Here is a 20,309-nt window from a genome sequence, read left to right on the forward strand (position 1 = left end):
TCAATCACAGCAGCGTTGATCCTCCGGTAAGTATAGACAAGCCCTTAGAGTCCTTCATACCAAATCAGTGTTCACTGTGCCTATCATTCTCTGCAAGAATGTGCAAATCATGGAATGGTTGGTTGAAGCTTCATCTCCTGGAGTAATCTGTGAAGGTCTGTTTGGGTCCTGTGGAGACAAGCTCCATAGTCCTGGTGGTGAACATGTCAGCTTCATTCAGCACTCCAGCTAACAGGCTAGTGACATCTGAGACCAGCACAGAGAGGACTCCTGCAAGAAAAGACCTGGCACCAAAGAAGACTCCCCGGCACTGCTGCTGATACCTCTGGAATGAAATTTACACCAAACACAGGCAGATGTTCCAAGCAGAGCTCCATGTCATCCCATAAGGACAGACTACTTACAGCTTTGGGAGAAGCACCAAGCCCTGCTCCATCAAGGGTTGGTGACAAGGAGCAGCCTGAGACATAGAGGAAGACCCCCTCCCATATATACTCCAACTCTGGCGATAAACCTTTGGCATCAACACCCAAGCTAAAAATGTATCTCTGAAAGAGATAGGGTGATCTCTGCTACCCAGGCACCTACTGGTACAGAATCCTTATACCAGGAGCACTGTATACCTTGGCACCAGCCCTAAAGGATGTCTCTTCTCCATTCTCAGACTCTGGAGGCAAATATTCTTACCACCTTTAAACAGAGAACCCTCTCCTCTGAGATTGGTGGATGGCACCACAGAAAGGCCTGCTGGCAGTTACATTACTACCATTACAGCCACTGTCTTGTCGGGAATGACATTGGACTAGCCAATACTAAACAAGCCAGCCATAGCTCATAGATCATTGCCATGGCTCTCCTATCCAGTTTCTCTCTCTACTCCTTATCCACCTGCTTCCCCAGTTCTCTTCAGGGACTGTCTCACAAGAGCCCATTACAAACAGAAGTGGCCTTGTTGCTTCATCTAGGAGCCATGGAAAAGATGCCCCCAGAATTCAGGGTATTTCTTTTATCTCAAAAAAGAAAGGAGATCTTTGTTCTATCCTAGACTTGAGAAGACTAAACAAATACATTACCATCATGAACCAGAGATGGTGTAATGTTTGACCCCTTTTCGTGAGGCTCAAGACTGGTTTGTGGCTCTCAGCCTCCAGGATGCATACTTCCATGGCGCCATCCACCAAGCCTACAAAAAGCACCGAAGAATCATAGTGGGATCCGGCTATTTCCAATACAGAGTACTGTTCTTTGGCTTCTCCATGGCACCATGATTATTCACAAAATGCCTGCCCGGATAGCTCAGTTGTTTGAGCACTGACCTGCTAAATCCAGGGTTGTGAGTTCAATCCTTGAGGGGGCCATTTAGGGATCTGGGGCAGAGATTGGTCCTGCTTTGAGCAGGGGGCTGGACTAGATGACCTCCTGAGGTCCCTTCCAACCCTGATATTCTATGACTTCTATGATAGGAGTGCCTTTAAAGAGAACGGGAATCCATGTCTACCATACATGCATGACTGGCTCATCAGAGGTAGGTTCCAGAAAGAGACTGCAGCAGCCCTAGAGTACATCTTTTCCCTTTTCTCCCAAGTAAGACTCCTGTGAACTATGAGAAATTTTGTCTTACACCATCAGACATTGTAAAGCAGAGTTTATAGGAGCTATGATCAAATTTCAGTCAGTGAGAGCGTATCTACCAGAGGATAGGTTCTGTAGTCTCCAGTCAGTGACACAAGTCCTATAATCCAATCTGATAGCAGTGGTGCATATATATCTGAGGCTACTAGGCCACATGGCATGCATGCATATGATGCTGCTTGCCAGACTTTACCTGTCAGCCTTGCAACTGTGGCTGAGGTCAGTGTTCTCCCTCTCCAAGTATCACATGAACATGAGTGCTCCCGGTGCTCTTTGTTGGCTGTTAATCTTATTAGGTAGGTTCTCAGTGGCTCTGCCTCTGGCTAAGTCGCACATAGTCTTAAACGCATGAAGGAACCCCTTCCAGGGTGAAAGGTCCAATGGGGTCTGTCCTTGAACCTTGTTGATGTCTTTAGCCCCATCCCTGGCTCAGTTCTCAGCCCCTTCTGGGCTAACTCTAAGTCTGTGCCTGCCCTTGTATAGAGAAATCCCCCCAGGGCTTTCTCCCTGGAGACTTTGTCCTCCATGATTCTCTGTTGTCAGCTTTAAATTCTGGTCCTTTTCTCAGGCTTTTAATACTGAGTCTTATCCCCTTCTTGGGGCTTAGGGCCACTTCCCCAGTGACTGATGGGGGGGACCTGGGCCCGCCCACTACTCCGGGTCCCAATCCAGGGACCCTACAAATAGAAGTCCCTTGCTACTATCTTTAATAGTTGCTGCTGCTGCTGCATTCCCTGAACTGATTCCCACTCTGTCCCATCACCGCCTTGGATCCTCTCTCTATTCCCTGTTTGTGGAGGGTCTCTCTCAGACCTCCTTGCCTGGAGAGTTTCTCAGCCTCTGACCTGATTTCTCAGGCCTCTTTGCTGTCTGTCTGTCCCCTTTTAGTTAGGGTTCTCTCTGGAGTGCTTCACAGTCCTGTCCCTTCTCCCCAGTCTCTTTACCTATGGAGTTTCACAGCCTTTTAGTCCTCCTTCACCCTTCTGGTCCCAGTCAGAAGTTGACTTGCTCAGACCCTGAAGCTTCATTTAACTGAGCCTGCTGCACTCTTATTTGCTGCTTTCCTGCAACCTTTCTAATCAGGCCTGGGGGACCCACTTTCACTGCTCCTTTTGTGGGGCAGCGTGTGGTAGGACTGTGAGGACTCCAGCCAGGGGCCTCAAAGGACCCAGTATGCCCCATCATAGAGCCACATTGATAACTGGCTAAGGCATTTTGGCTGCTAGGCATCTTGTAGATGTCCATTTGGCTTACCACCTAGTGCCCTGCCCCCATACATGATCTCAAAAAACCACACTCGTCTACTGTACCCAGAACCACAGTTATTGACCTGATGGCTTAGATGTTGGATGGTTGAACCCTATTGACAAAGTTCCTGACAGGCTCAGAAATTTTCATACAGAGCAGGAAACCATCTACTAGGAAAACCTACTCCTCCAAATGGAAACAGTTCTCCATTTGGACAATCCAAGGTAATTTGGACCCAGTCAAAGATCCTTGACTATATACTGCACTTGAAACACACTGGACTAACGTTTAGTTCTGACAGTCCACTTTGCAGCAATATCTGCTTGTCATGCTTCAGTGCTGTCATACTCTGTATTCTCACATCCAACAGTACCAAGATGGCCTCCTACATTCTTACCCAGCTGTCAGAGACCCAACTCTTACATGGGATTGTGACATCGTTGTCTTGAAACTCTTGGAGCCTCCATTTAAGCTGTTATTGGATTGTTCAATATGTCGCCTCATCCTCAATGTGATCCTTCTGATTACCATCACCTCAGCATGGAGGGTCAGTGAGCTCCAAGCCCCACCAAGCCAGATCTCTCGACACATCCTTTCACTGGGACAGAGTGGTTCTGAGACTGCATTCTAAATTCATTTCTAAGGTGGTCTCAGACTTTCATCTCATTCAACCGATTAACCTACCATCCTTCTTCCCAAAGCTACACTTGATGCCAGAAGAGAAGAAGTTATGTACTTTGGATGTTTCCAACCCTGCTCTGTTACATTGATGGGACAGATTGTCTCTTTGTCTTTGTGGCTATATTGAGCTCTTTGAAACACCAAGCCATCTTATCACAGAGAATCTCCAAGATGTGGAGATACATTGCATGATCCATATCAGCTGGCGAGCATCTTGCTCTGAATGTCCAGGCATTCTCCACCAGGAGTCAGGTAGTATTTTCAGCTTGCTTCAGGAACATGCCAGTATGTGAGATCTGAAGAACAGCAATGTGGAGCAATCCACTGACTTTTGTGAAACATTATGCCTTTGACATGGAAGCTAGGTCTGATGCCAAGTTTGGGAAAGCAGTATTTCAGTCTGTGTAACCCTTCTGCCAGGTAGAGCTGATAGCAACAAGCTCTTGGTTCAATATCCAGGGGTTTCCTTTTAGCAATATGAAATCATACCATCTCAAGCACCCACCCAGTAATCTGGGAAAACTAAACACCACTGCTAGGTGCCTCTAAAAGGCAGTACTTCCCCACTCACAAGCAACAAGTTTGCTTATAAGAAGAGAGTATTTTTATTCAAAGGAAAAGGGAACCCAGCATTAATTTGAGATTAGCAACTATGATTCAAAAGTATGTGACCAGAAGCACACACACCCCCCATAGTATGTTGGGCAATGGCCTTTGCTTTTTAAAAACCACTATTTGGTCCCATCAAGCCAACTCAGCTAAAACTGTTTTAAACCACAACTTGGAGTGAGAGACTTGGTTTCTGTTCCTGGTTCTTCCATAAATTTTTGTGTGATATTTGAGGCCTGCTCCTGCTTCTTGATTTAACTTCTCATTGACTCCTCATCACCATTTAGGATAAAAATTGTCAAGCAGATACTGATTTTGATCTATGAGAGCCAATTTTAGTAGATGGGGGTCTGCCCTCTTTAAAGGGTATAATTGGCAGAGGGGAGCAGCAGCCATGATCCAGCAGCCATACTAGCAAGGCTATGGCCCAGCCACTCCCTATTTTCCAGCTAGGACATCACTGGGGTAGTGGAGAAAAGGAGTGTGTGTGCTGGGCCTTCCCCTGCAAGGTCACCATCTTCCCCCCTCATTGCAGGAACAGCAACCTAGCCAATACAGTTCCAGCCTGACTAGCCCACCATGCAGGTAGGACAATTTCAGGATGGGAGGAGATGTCTGCCCCTTTGAGCGGATTCCCACAAATCACTGTGTAGCTGTGTCATAAATGCCAAAGTGCACACTGTGGACCAGAAAACGTGTTTCTGGTACGGATTTCAATGATTGTACTTTTTCTCTACGTTTCCTATTTAATTTTATTGTTTGAGTGTATTAGTTTCTATGTCCTTCAGTCTGATAGATTCTAGTGCTTCCATTTGGTAAATGACATGAGACACTTTAAAAAAAAAAAAAAAAAAAAGACTTAATTTCTTCCCATTGAATCATTACAAATAGATTTAACAGCCTGGGTAACTTATGCTGATTTCACTAACTGCCTGTGGATTTGATCCTGTCATGTGATTAACACTCTATTCCAATCCAGCAAAACATTTAAATATGTGCTTAACTTTAAGAATCTGAGTAGTTCCATAGAAGTCAAGGGATGACTCTCAGTCCTTAAAGTTAAGCACATGCTTCAAAACTTTGCTAGATTTGGTTAGAGTGCTCGGCACTGACCAGGACTAGAGCCATTCTTGATGGTACTAACTAAAACAAGACATTAAATCTGTCAGCACAGAGAATCATTAGACAAAATCCAGGATACAGCTGCTGACTTTACAAAAATAAAAACATAGGCCCAAACCGTGAACTTTGTGATACCTTGGGGAGTTTTGTCTGAATAAATAGTGAGCTCAGGTTTAGTCCATAATTTTGGTCAGCACTGATTGTTAAATTATTGATTCAAAAGAGCTTATGGCTTGCAAAGTATCTAAATAGTTATTAAAAAAAAAAAAACCTAAGACATTTAAAATGTTGGAGTACACTATCAAATTAAAATACTGTTTAGCAGTATTTTAATATATTTTAATGCAGAAACAAACTAGAACAAAAGTATCTCCTGGACCACGTGACCCAAACATGTCCACGTAGTGCACCCAAACAAACTTAACTCTGTCCTGCAGTAGAATCATGGAATTAGAGCTGGTCAAAATTTTTTTCATCTGAATGATTTTCTGATGAAAAATGTCCTTTTCACAAAATGGAAATTTTGTACTAGAAAACCTAACTTTTGCCAAAAATACTCAATTTGCCATCAAAAAAATCAAAATGACGATTCCCTGACCGCCTGTCTGGACAACTCTTGTCAATTTCGCTTTCTGCAAAGTATGGGTGAGTCTGCATAGTGGAGCTTCTCTGGAGCTGCAGACTTTAGGAGCCTGGGCAGCTTCAGAGTGAAATTGATGTTTTTGTTGTTTAGATCTGGTACAAACTCTTGATGTGCAGTTTGGGACCAGCCATCAATTTAAGCTGGCCCCAAACTGGATAGGAGGTGAGGAAAAGAAGATACTTCACCTGAACTGGCAGAGGACTGGAGGAGACTTCTGTTGTTGGAATATCCAGATTTCCACTAAGGACTTCCAGGATTAATTTGTTATGGACAGTTTATACACTCTCAGTTGGATTTAGACTTGCAGATCAGGTTCAGCAAAAGGAGGTCAAAGGCACTTTGAGCGGCCCTAGTATTTTCCATGGAACTTGACTCTCCTTGCAGCAGTGCACCAGAAGAGTAGGCAGTTTCTAGTGAGAAAGATGGAATCTGATTGCCATGAACCTTGTACATACAGCTCCATGTCTAATATGTATGATGCGGGAAAAAGGGATTCTAATCTGGTTTGTTTTAGAAGGATTAGAAGAAGTGATGACTTCAGTTTATTAAACAAGGGAAATTGGCAATAATGCAAAAATTAAGGAAAGCAATTGAGTTAAATGTGCTGGTACTGTGGAAAAAATTGGCCTCAGAAAGGATTGTTATAAATTTAAGGCTGCCTAGGGCAGAGCATCACAAGTGTTTATGAAGATTCTTCATCCAGTTCAGGAAATGGGGGATGTGGGGAAGTACAAAGATCAGCCCAACAGTTTTAGATCTGGGCAGTTAAACAGTAATGAGCTTGACTATTGCGTGTGTAATAGGATCTGTGAATGGTATGGGGTTAGCACATGGTGGTTAAACGTAAATTTAAGGCATAAGACCTGCTGAAAAGGCTAGCGAATAGAGGATAAAGCCTACTATCTAATTGGTTTCAGATGGAGACTATGACTGGGAACCTGCACTTGTCTGAAAACTGGATCTCGAATTTGGATAGTCGGAAGTCTGGATAGCCAAAATGGTGCATTAGCTAATAATCAGTCTGGATTTTATTATGGCTAATAATAGTAATAAATACCAGGAATGGAGTCTTACAAATTGTCTGTGGTGAAGCAGATGATTTGTAGGCAATTGGTTTGCAATCAACTAATTGTATTGTTTCCAGGGGCAGAAATCAGCTCCATTTTGTGGTAGCTTTCCAGCAAAAGTAAAATGGTGAGTAGTTGTAATCCATTTTGCAACCTAGAGCTCAAGCAATTCTTAGCTGCTAAAATTCTGTGTTCAGATCCAGAACAGATTCCTGACCATTTTGCTGAATGGTTTTTGACCAGCTATAAATAGTTTTTAAAAAAGGGGTGGGGGGGAGAGAGGAGAACCATGGTTACAAAATATGAACCAGTGAATCTAATAAATTGTAAGAGTAAAACTATAAGGGGAAGGGGGTGCAAGTGAGTGCCCAGAATTTCTGTTGGACTAGTTCCAGTGCAGTGCTGTTCATTTAAATGATTCATTTAAATACTGGGAAAAACTGGACAATTAAACCACCACCTTATTGTTTATCAGTAACCAGGAGGGAAGAGACATTGCAAACCATTGAGGAAACGTATTAGCAACACATGATTGAGCCTTCCACTGGTCCTTGGGTCTTACCTATAGTTCTGGTTAAGAAAAAAGGTGGCAGCACCAGACTCTGAAATAGAGAAAATTAAATGAAGTCACTTTAAAGGATTCTTATCCAGTGCCACAAACAGATGTTACCCTGGATGCTGTGACAGGTCCAATCTGGTTTTCCACACTGGATCTTAAAAGTGAATGTGGGCAAGTAGAAACTGAGTCAAAGATCAGTGAAACAACTGCTTCACAGCAGCACAAGGCCTGTGGGAATTTCAAGTGCTGGCTTTTGGCTTGTGCAATGTACCAGACACATTTGAAAGGCTAATGGAGAGGGTATTACATGACAAGCTCCTCTTAGCCAGTTTGCTATGCCTAGATGATACCTTGGTGCATGCTAAAACCTTTGAACAAGAGCTGATGCACTTATACACAAATAATCTTTGGTAAATTTAAGATTGGCAATCTGAAACTGAACCCAAAGAAAAGTTGTTATAAAAATATTTACCATGGGCACACAATCAGTGAAGGGGTAATTTCCATTGAGGAAAGAGAAAATGGAAATTGTACAGAAATTGTCACTTCCCCACTCAGATGTGCAGAATAGGACTCTGCTCCTATTACAAGAAGGCTTATTTGTGGGTTTGCCAACATTGCAAAACCACTGCATAGGTTGTGAGACCGGAAAAGCATTTCTGTGGTCAACAGTGTGCAATTTAGCATTTTCAGTTTAAAAAAAAAAGGCTCTTGTGACTGCTCCCATTTTACCTTACAATTACATGTCTTACAAATCCCCTTTCATATTTGACACAAATGCTTGTATTTATGGTTTGGGGGCAGTTTTGAAAGAACACTGTGATGGGGGGTGTTTGCCACACTAGCCCTTCAGGAGCTGAATTAGATCAGGAGCGTGCTGTCAGCTAATTATGCTGCAAACAGAAGAGTTTTGGGCTGGAGGCTAATTAGAAAGAGGCTCACCTGTGCAGGAACAAGTGGGTCCTATAAAGCCAGGTAGTGGGCTACAGATAGAGGATGCTGGGAAAGGGCAGCCTCCCCCTGGGAAGGGGGAGGAGTGGAACCAGTGGTAGGAAGCAGTCCAGGGAAGGAGCAGTGAGGGCTGGAAGAGGAAAGCCCAGGACTGCTGAGCTGAGGGTCCACTGTTGAGGGTGGGCCTGAATTCCCCTACTCACCACTGGGGAGTGGCCAGGGCATGGGAGATGCCAGCCAGCCAGCAGGTATTGAAAGACTGAATTCCCTGGAAGGGGAGAACCTTGGTGACCTGGCCAGATGGCCAAGCCATGAAGAGGAGGCTGCAGATCCAGGAGTGAGTGGAGCTGCAGACTGAGAGGATGTGGGGAAGACGCCACCAGAGGGAGAGCGCAAGTTGGCAGAGCTAATTCCCAGGACAACCAGCAGGAGACACTGGTGAGTGGATCCCGTGACAAACAAAAAGGACTTAAGCGGGTAGTGGTTTATTACATCAAAAGTCTAAGTTCTCCAGATAGAAATTATTGCACCATCCAAACTGAATTCCTGTCAGTGGTTAAATCTGTAGAACGCTTCCAATATTAGTTATAGGGGAAGTTTGTGGTCAGGACAGAGAATGCACCTTTGCCATGGCTCTTTCAATTTTAGGTGAATGGAGGAACTGCAGTGCTGTGATTTTACTGTTGCACACAGACCTGGCTACAAGCACGATAGTGCTTGATGCCTTGTCCAGACTGCTTTGTTGGGAGGCTAATTACAGACACTACTGTAATAAAAAGAGCAAGGAATTTGTTCAAGGGAACGTGTGTACTTAGCAAGAGATGTCTGTCTCCCTTCACATCATTTGTAGAAGTACAAATGTTCTTGGTTCATCCATTGGAACAGTGCATGTGGAGGTTGCAGGAATGGACTGCAGAATAGCTAAAAGTTTCCCAAAGGGAGGAACCTGATATCAGCATACAGTGTGATTGGAAAATCATTTAGCAAATGCAACCATCTTGGAAGGTAGCATCACCTCAAATAAAATAAAAGCTTTCTGGTCACAGTGGAAAAGCTTGCACTTGAAAGATTAAATACTGTAGGGGTGGGGGAGACAAGCAGATTGTAGCAGAAAGGAAAAGAGAGGTTCTGAGGTTGTCATGATTTTAAAACTGCTGAACACTTTGGGGTTTCAAAAACTTTAGCCAAGCTAAGGGAGAATTTCTACTGGGGAAATGCTGTCAGGATGCAGATATTAATGCCCTGCATCAATGTGATGCTTGAATTACAAAGAACTGTTCCATTAGACAGGAAGAGCTCAAATGCAGCCAAGTGTTATGGTGCACTGGTTCAGTGCATTGCTATTTATGTGCTTGGGCTTCTGCCTGAGACTGAGGTTGACAATGAATATTTGCTGGTGCCTACTGACTACTTCACAAAAGGGACTGAAGTTTGCCCAATAAGAAACCAAGAGGCTGTGAAAGTAGTAGTGGTTCTAGTGAAGGAATTCTTCATCAGACTTGGGGTCTCTCCTAGGTGAGTTAAACTCAAATCAGTGGAGAAACTTTGAATCCAGAGTGTTTCTGTAGGCTTGTGAGATTCTTGGAAGTGACAAAAACCACACCACCTGACAATCTGGTGGGATGACTGAACTATTCAATTAATCTGAGGGTTCAAAAGGCTACCGTTAATGCTGTTGTACAGAGGTAGCCTTCTGAATCCTAAGACTGATTGAACTATTCAGCCATCCTAAAAAATAATCAGGATTGCATTAAAGATACCAGACTGTATCTGTTTCTCCCCTAATGAAAACAATCCATGGAGACTTGAACCTATGCTAACCACTTGGATCAAAAAGGGTAATGGTATCTACATCCTTGCAAACATAGTCCTTTTCTCCCCCCCTGTTTTGTACCCCCTGCTTCAGTCACATTATGCCTTCCATAGTTTTGTGATGCTGAAGGGTGGATCATTTTCCTGAATCGGGGCTTAAGTCTTTTAAAAAACAGTATACCTCAATTTTATCAACACGACTCCTATGAAAGACTGGTTGTATGAACCATTTTTCCCTGGGGGTGGGAGGGAATCACAAAGTGATACTGAATAACAACGTAACATCCTTTAAAAAGAAAAGGAGTACTTGTGGCACCTTAGAGACTAACAAATTTATTTGAGCATAAGCTTTCGTGAGTTACAGCTCACTTCATCAGATGCATGCAGTGGAAAATACAGTGGGAAGATTTTATATACACATATATACTGTATTTTCTACTGAATGCATTCAATGAAGTGAGCTGTAGCTCACAAAAGCTTAGGCTCAAATAAATTTGTTAGTCTCTAAGGTGCCACAAGTACTCCTTTTTCTTTTTGCGGATACAGACTAACACGACTGCTACTCTGAAACCTGTCATTATGCAAGGCACTGAATTTAGCCGTATGGAGTGGAAATCCATCAACTTCATGAAAAAACTCATACATCTTCCTTTCCAAATGCAAACAGATGGACATCATACCAAAAGGACTGAAGGTAAAAAATCCATTACAATCTACATACCACACAGACTATGCTGACAGATTGTGCCACACACTCTCAAAGAAACTGCGGAACCACCTGATCAACAGCCTATACAGCAAACTGGGAAAGATTAAGAATGAGCTCTCAAAACTGGATACTCCCATAAAAAAACAACCCTTCACACAAACTTCCTCGTGGCTGGACTTTACAAAAACTAGACAAGCCATTTACACCACACACTTTGCTTCTCTACAGAAGAAAAAGGATACTAAACTATGTAAACTACTACATGCTTCAAGGGGCCACAACAGTGGTTCCCATAACCCACCCAGCAATATTGTTAATCTATCCAACTATACTCTTAGCCCAACAGAAGAATCTGTCCTATCTCGGGACCTCTCCTTCTGCCCCTCCACCCCCACGAACATGATACATTTCTGTGGTGACCTGGAATCCTATTTTCGACGTCTCCGACTCAAGGAATATTTCCAACACACCGCTGAACAGCATACTAACCCACAGAGACCTTCCTACCAACACTACAAAAAGAAGGATTCTGGGTGGACTCCTCCTGAAGGTCGAAACAACAGACTGGACTTCTACATAGAGTGCTTCCGCCGACGTGCACGGGCTGAAATTGTGGAAAAGCAGCATCACTTGCCCCATAACCTCAGCCGTGCAGAACACAATGCCATCCACAGCCTCAGAAACACAACCCTGACATCATAATCAAAAAGGCTGACAAAGGAGGTGCTGTCATCATCATGAATAGGTCGGAATATGAACAAGAGGCTGCTAGGCAGTTCTCCAACGCCACATTCTACACGCCATTACCCTCTGATCCCACTGAGGGTTACCAAAAGAAACTACACCATCTGCTCAAGAAACTCCTTGAAAAAGCACAAGAACAAATCCACACAGACACACCCCTAGAATCCAAAGCAGGGGTATTCTATCTGCTACCCAAGATTCATAAACCTGGAAATCCTGGACGTTCCATCTCAGGCATTGGCACCCTGACAGCAGGATTGTCTGGCTATATAGAATTCCTCCTCAGGCCCTACGCTACCAGCACTCCTAGCTATCTTCGAGACACCACTGACTTCCTGAGGAAACTACAATCCATTGGTGATCTTCCTGAAAACAGACTCCAATGAGAGACTGCTGAATTGAAATTAATTTGCAAACTGGACACCATTAAATTAAGTTTGAATAAAGACTGGGAGTAAAACTATTTTCCCATGTTTATTCCCCTGTGCCCCGCGCTCATCCCACCCCCGTTCTTCACACATTCTTGTCAACTGCTGGAAATGACCCACCTTGATTATCACTACAAAAGATCTTTTTTTCCCCCTCTCCTGCTGGTAATAGCTCACCTTATCTGATGACTCTCGTTACAGTCTGTATGGTAACACCCGTTGTTTCATGTTCTCTGTGCATATAAAATCTCCCTGCTATATTTTCCACTGCATGCATCCGATGAAGTGAGCTGTAGCTCATGAAGGCTTATGCTCAAATAAATGTTAGTCTCTAAGGTGCCCCAAATATGCCTTTTTTTGTGGATACAGACTAACATGGCTGCTACTCTGAAACTTAACATCCTTTCCCATTCCAATTCTTTCAATGTGTTTGAAATCTCTTTGCAGTAGTTTGACAAGGGAAGAAAGCATCCTGCAACTTCTGCTGTACCTACTGTAATTTTGAAATGTTCAGTTTTATTAACTTGATTTAATTAACTCAATTCCTCATTAGTTCATAAAATCGGGGTGAGGGGGTTTCTACTGTAAAACACTTTTAAGCTTAGAAAAATGTATATGCAGGGAAAGGGGGCACCATTTTTTGTTATCGTTTCTGGTTTACAGCGTTGATGCCCTAACTACCTAGTCAGTACTTTTCTTCCCCCTCCTCCCCGTAGCTATGGTGGCCAGGGACCTATGCCCGGGATACCAGCCTATGCTACGGGGGACAGGGACCTGGCACTGCCATCTCTCCTGATCTTATTCTGAGCGGGAGGGACAGAGGGGCTGTGGTGGTGGGGAGGGAGGGGAAGCGCCGGGTCAGGGCCATCACGGCTCGCGTAGACTTAAGTGTCCGGTCCTCCCGCGCGTGGAGACAAGCTGCGCCCTGGAGAAAAGACACCCCCGCCCCCGGCAGCTGTTTCATTTAAGGTACGTGATCTGTCGGCAGCTGCCTGATCCCGTCCAGCTCTTCGGGGCTCCCGGCAGCGGGGTCCTGTCCCTCCCCCGAGGGCGGTATATATCGCAGCCTCAGCCCGCGGGCCAGCGCTACCCCCAGCAGCCCCACGGCTGGGCGTTGTCCTGGGGGCGCCGAGCTGAGGAGCGGCGCGGGCCGGGCACGCTCGGCGGCGGCTGTGCCCGAGGGGCACTGTCTCCCCGCGCAGGGCCCGCTCCCTGGCCGTTATCCTCAGGTGAGAGCGCGCGCGGCGGTTCCAAGCGCCTCTCTCAGCGCAGGGCGGGTCGGCGTCTGGGCAGCGTCTTGAGGGGCGAGGCTCGTGCTTGTTGCGGGGCTTGGCAGGTTTGTCAGCTGGATTGGAGGGATGCCCGGGGGCTGGGATCCACTCAGAGGCGGCGTGTCTCGGGTGGGTTGGAGAGATGCCCCGGGGCTGGGATCCACTCCGAGGTGGTGGGTTGGAGGGATGCCCGGGGGCTGGGATCCACTCAGAGGTGGTGGGTTGGAGGGATGCCCTGGGGGCTGGGATCCACTCAGAGGCGGCATGTCTCAGGTGGATTGAAGGGATGCCCCAGGGCTGGGATCCACTCAGAGGTGGTGGGTTGGAGGGATGCCCTGGGGGCTGGGATCCACTCAGAGGCGGCATGTCTCGGGTGGGTTGGAAGGATGCCCGGGGGCTGGGATCCACTCAGAGGCAGCATGTCTCAGGTGGGTAGGAGGGATACCCCAGGGGCTGGGATCCACTCAGAGGCGGCGTGTCTTGGGTGGGTTGGAGGGATGCCCCGGGGGTTGGGACCTTTGTAAGGTCTGAGTGTCATTTTTGGAGTGTGGTTGTACACTTGCTCCAGAGACTTCACCTATCCTTTCTCTCTCTTTGCTGCTTTTCCTCTTTCATTATGTCTACTATCAGTCTACCATGCTCCTGTAACGCTGTGGGCACACTGGGTGTAGCTCTAGCTCCTATTCTGAGGAAGAGCCTCTTTGTCTTGTCACCACACTGACACTTGGTCACTTCTCCAAATCCCACCTGAAAATCTTTCTTAAGAACTCCGGATTTCTCTGTTTGTTGTTTAACTCTGTAATCTCTTTGGGATGTAATTTATATGAAAGATGATGTATAAATGCTAGTTGTATTGTGTTGGTTTCCTAAGGCATAGCATTCATCATATATGGAGGAAAATGCTAGTTTCTTAAATGCCCAAACCCCCAAGGCGCAGCATCTCTGCACTGCTGGATTTTGTTTCCTAAATACCCTCTGCTCCCTAGGGCCCCAGATCCTGGCACTGGAGGTGGTGCGCTCTCTCTTTCTTTTGTCTTTCCTTTTATTTTTTTTAACTATTTGTCTTTGGGTCCAAACAGGAAAAAGTGTTACTTGTACTCTGCTTAGTAACTTCCTATTTCATTATAGCCTCCTTCAGAGGGGGAAGGAGGATGCACTTCTTTAAAGAGAAATCCCTGTTGTACAGTTACAATAAAGTAGACTTATGAACAGTGGTGTTTCTGTTAAATCTTCTAGGATGTCTGGTGTGGAAAAGTAACTGATCTTTGCTGTCTGTGATGCCTACATGAGTTCAGAACAGTCTAGAATAGATAGCAGTCTCCTTTGGTGCTGAGCAGCCTGATTATATTTTCGGGTCTGACCAGAGGATATATGAGGGTTGCAGCTTAAGCAACTATTCAGTTTTTTTCACTGCCTATATCAGTAAAAGTTGAAATTCAGCTCTGTCACTAGCTGTCAGTCTCTTTTTGAGCACCATTTTTCTGAAAAGTTTAATTGCTAGTTTTATGTAGTGTAGGCTTTTTGCCAGATGTTTGTTGCTTAGGGCATTTTGGTTTTGCTTATGATTCTACTGAGCTGCTTCTGGCTGTTGTGGAGCATCCAGACAACTCATTTCTATAATGATACATTTCAGAGTAACAGCCGTGTTAGTCTGTATTCGCAAAAAGAAAAGGAGTACTTGTGGCACCTTAGAGACTAACCAATTTATCTGAGCATGAGCTGTAGCTCACGAAAGCTTATGCTCAAATAAATTGGTTAGTCTCTAAGGTGCCACAAGTACTCCTTTTCTTATAATAATACAGTGTCTAGAGCAGAAAAACATATTTGGTGCTGCTGTGCCTTGGGGAGGAACACATAATGAGTTGATGCTTGAATATAAGGCTTTCACAAACACCACACGTAGAACCTAGGAAAGCATCCTTAAACTTTCCCTTTAGAGTTGGTTACGTGGGTGTTGTCTTCTGAAGCGGATTGCCTAAAAGAGTTCATGACTAGGTTCCTGTTTCAATCTATAGTTAGCTACTGGGTGCCAGGTGGGTTTCATGCACAAAGGAAGCATGATGTGCAAGAACTTAACTAAATCATCTTATGGGGCAGAGTCCAATGCTGAGGGTCATACTAAACTGTCCTTTGAACATGTGGCTCCCCCCAGTTCAGCCCAGGGAGTAAGATGGGGTTAGCTCCAAAATCAAGCACCCCTGGAACGCTGACATAAAATCCACACATCATTTAAGTAATTTAGGGTAAGTCTTTGCTGCAATTAAAAACCCACAGCTGGTCCATGCCAGCTGACTTGGCTCAGGCTGTAGCCTAAACTCTGGGATCTTCCCATCTTGCAGGGTCCTACAGCCCAAGCCTGAATGCCTGCACCATAATTAAACAACTCCTTCGCCCAAGTTGGCTGAAACAGGGCAGCCACAGCTGTCTAATTTCAGTGTAGACGTACCCGTAAGACTGTTTTTCAGCAATATTGTTCCTTCTTACAGATAAAGGAAAAGAAATAATGAAGATAAGAGTTTCATGACACTCTTTGGTAGCATGATCAATGTTATGTAGAAAACCTGACCTGAGGAAAAGTTTAAAAAACAACGAACAGACAAAACAACAACACTGGACATGTTTAGTTTTGAGAAAACAAGCCTAAGGGAAGACTGATAAGTCTTCAGATATGTTAAGGGCTGTTATAAAGAGAATGGTAGTCAATTGTTCTCCATATCCACTGAAGCCAGGACATGAAGTAATGGGTTTAATCTGCAGCAAGGGAGACTATAACGATAGTTAAAGACAAATAGGCTTCCAAGGAAGGCTGTGGAATCCCCATAATTGCAGGTTTTTAAGAACAGGTTAGATAAACAGCTGTCCGGGATGGTCTAAAATTATCAACATACATAAGGCAGCCATACAGTCAGACCAATGGTCTGTCTAGCCTAATATCCTGTATTCTGACAGTGGCCAGTGCCAGATGCTTCAGAGGGAATGAACAGAACAGGATAAACAGGATAATTCCTCAAGGAATCAATTCTGAAGCACTTAGACAAGAGGAAAGTGATCAGGAACAGTCAGCATGGATTCACCAAGGAAAAGTCATGCCTGACTAATCTAACTGCCTTCTATGATGAGATAACTGGTTCTGTGGATGAAGGGAAAGCAGTGGACATGTTATTCCTCGACTTTAGCGAAGCTTTTGACACGATCTCCCACAGTATTCTTGTCAGCAAGTTAAAGAAGTATGGGCTGGATGGATGCACTACAAGGTGGGTAGAAAGTTGGCTAGATTGTCGGGCCCAACGGGTAGTGATCAATGGCTCCAAATCTAGTTGGCAGCCGGTATCTAGCGGAGTGCCCCAAGGGTCGGTCCTGGGGCCGGTTTTGTTCAATATCTTCATTAATGATCTGGAGGATGGTGTGGATTGCACCCTCAGCAAGTTTGCAGATGACACTAAACTGGGAGGAGTGGTAGATACGCTGGAGGGTAGGGATAGGATACAGAGGGACCTAGACAAATTGGAGGATTGGGCCAAAAGAAATCTGATGAGGTTCAACAAGGACAAATGCAGAGTCCTGCACTTAGGACAGAAGAATCCAATGCACCGCTACAGACTAGGGACCGAATGGCTAGGCAGCAGTTCTGCAGAGAAGGACCTAGGAGTGACAGTGGACGAGAAGCTGGATATGAGTCAACAGTGTGCCCTTGTTGCCAAGAAGGCCAGTGGCATTTTGGGATGTATAAGTAGGGGCATAGAGAGCAGATCGAGGGACGTGATCGTTCCCCTCTATTTGACATTGGTGAGGCCTCATCTGGAGTACTGTGTCCTGTTTTGGGCCCCGCACTACAAGGATGTGGAGAAATTGGAGAGAGTCCAGCGAAGGGCAACAAAAATGATTAGGGGTCTGGAGCACATGACTTATGAGGAGAGGCTGAGGGAACTGGGATTGTTTAGTCTACGGAAGAGAAGAATGACAGTGGGGGGATTTGATAGCTGCTTTTAACTACCTGAAAGGTGGATCCAAAGAGGATGAATCTAGACTATTCTCAGTGATAGCAGATGACAAGACAAGGAGTAATGGTCTCAAGTTGCAGTGGGGGAGATTTAGGTTGGATATTAGGAAAAACTTTTTCACTAGGAGGGTGGTGAAACACTGGAATGCGTTACCTAGGGAGGAGGTGGAATCCCCTTCCTTAGAAGTTTTTAAGGTCAGGCTTGACAAAGCCCTGGCTGGGATGATTTAGTTGGGATTGGTCCTGCTCTGGGCAGGGGGTTGGACTAGATGACCTCCAGAGGTCCCTTCCAACTCTGATATTCTATGAATTATTTGGTGATCCAGGTATACTTGGTTCTGCCTCAACACAATGGGCTGGTCTTGATAACCTCTCGACATCCCTTCCATGTCTCATTTTTATTCACAGATTGGAAGAGGTAAACAAACTCTCATACTTGTTCAACACCCAACAAATTTCCTGATTTTTCCCACACCCCAATCCTCTGAGCCAGCCTGGTGAAAATGAGTGAGGGTGGGGAGAGTGAGCGACTTGGGCGGGGGCAGGAATGCAGTAAGCATGGAGCGGGGCCTCAGAGAAGTGGCGGGGCAAGGGTGTTCAGTTTTGTGCAAGTAGAAAGTTGGCAACCCTACTCCTCGCTATAGGCCAGTTGGGCAGAATTTTGACAGGGGCAGCACAAAGCATATCCCTGATATAAAGGCTACTTCCCTGCAAAATTTCAAGTCCCTGATCCAAAGTATGGTGACACGAGAGCTGTTCAAAGAAGATCCCTAAAGAATTTTCTAATGTGCAAAACAATTACATATCCCTAACCTAGTTCTCAAAAATGGCTAAACTGTTTGGGCTGAAATTTTCCAGAATAATTAGGTCTGAGGTAGATAACTAGCATGTAAAATTTCAGCCCAAACAGTTGAAGTTTGGCAGAGGTATAACCAATTGAAAATAGAGTTTTATAATAGAAAGTGTCAGGCTGCATTAGTAATAGACTGTACTAGCAGTCCAGCCTATAATAATAAAAATAAGTTTTAATTGGATATTAAACTTTAATTCTTCAGTGCTTAAGGCAGTCTTTAAGCTTTAGAGATTTGGAGAGGATTTCTTTGCAGGGGAAACTAACCCACCTCTGTCTGCTGCAGAGTTGTTTGCACCTTCTTCTGAAGCACCTAGTGCTGGCCATTCTTAGAGGCAGGGTACTGGACTATGGATTTGGACCACTATGGCAGTTCCCATGTTCAGGTACCAGCCATGTGGCCATTTTTTTTTTTCGGTAACACTTTTAATCAAAGACCTGTGCAGAATGAGTAATTTGATTCCCAGATGAAGAAGGGCATATGCTGCCAACAGAGGCTGTCCTCTGCATGAGTTGGTTCATCATCTTTGGTGTCAGCATCCACCTACCACATTTCGTGGGGTTCCTGAAAGTCTTAAACTAACTTTTGTGGACATTCATAATCTCCATACACTTCTTTAATTCATGCTTCTGAAACTGTTTCCAAGGTATGGGAGGTCAAATTCTTCCACACCTAGAACTTTAGTGAGGATTGTGTATATCCTGCATAGGGAGAACCAAGCATCTGGAATTCCTTGGGCTGGCCATTAGGCATTACTTTCTGATTATTTGGGGTGGCTTTTTGAGGTAGGGAATCCAATTAACACTTTATGCCTGGAGCAGTAGGTACATAAGCTGTCTTCTGCAGGTGGCATTGCTCCTTCCATTTTATAATTAATCTCTCTGTCACAACCCCTATAGCTGCTTATTTTTGAGCTACTCCTATAAATTTGGCAATTGAATCTGGCATAAAAGTAGCTCTTGATCTTGTTGTAGCTCTTAATGCTTTTTTGTCGCTAAATATAGTTATTCAATGACTTAAAACATCAGGGGGAAATTTGGTTATTCAACTTTGTTTCTTTTAGTTGAAGGATGTAAAATTCTAACTGTTAACCAGTTGATACAAAAATCTGTTGTACATATTTAGCTGAAAAGTCTTAATTTACTGGAAAAGCAAATACAGTAAATTGAGAACAAATTTTTCCCACATTTTTGTATGTGCTGTTAGTGATTAAGAATTTGCAAGAGCAAAAAGTAGAAAAGAGCTACACTTGCCTTCGTTGTTGAATACTGGCTGCTTATCAAGCTCTTTCATACAAACAGTTACACACATACTTATCGCACAGAGGCATCGTCCCCCCATGTATATAAATGTTTGCCAGATTAGTGCCACGATAATTGTAATGAGCTCTTTGAAAACATTTTACATTTAACAAGGTAGGCATTTCTAATGTTTATAAACCTATTTATTTAGTACTAATTGAAGGAATCTAAAGTTATTTTCATAGTATTTGAACACATGGTACAGGAACCACCCCACTTACTATTGAAAGACAGCCTCTGATGTAGAACAGAACTGTTTGATAACACCACTATCATTATGCAGTAGTTTATTACATGAAGTGATAAATGACCTCTGGGGGTTTTGAAGAATGTTTATTTTGAGCTCTAACCCTTTACTTGAAGGGAGTGCCATGTCTTTAACAAAGACATCCTGTATCCAAAATATTAGTAATTAAAGTTAAATACATGTTAACAAAAACAAACCAAGAATTTTAAGCAATTGCTCAGATTTAGTTCTCTTGACTCTTGTGAAGTTCTCCAGTCATTATAGTGTGTTCCAGGGCAGATTACCTTAATTTCTTATTTACAAACAAACTAAAAAGCGGAGAACGTTAACAAGCAAAAAAAGTTACAAGTTTCCACGGCATGCATCCGATGAAGTGAGCTGTAGCTCACGAAAGCTCATGCTCAAATAAATTGGTTAGTCTCTAAGGTGCCACA

General features: G+C 44.2%; 1 protein-coding gene across 1 annotated transcript in view; it reads left to right on the forward strand.

Moving 5' to 3' along the window:
* Positions 1 to 13,155: 13,155 nt before the first annotated feature.
* IL31RA (interleukin 31 receptor A) overlaps positions 13,156 to 20,309 on the forward strand; it is a 66,894-nt gene continuing 59,740 nt past the window's right edge. The window contains 1 exon segment of the mRNA XM_084629141.1: positions 13,156 to 13,174. The gene's annotated coding sequence lies outside the window, so the exon portion shown is untranslated.

This window comes from Lepidochelys olivacea (genome assembly GCF_965140295.1).
Source record: "Lepidochelys olivacea isolate rLepOli2 genome assembly, chromosome: 5".
Taxonomy (NCBI): Eukaryota; Metazoa; Chordata; order Testudines; family Cheloniidae; genus Lepidochelys; species Lepidochelys olivacea.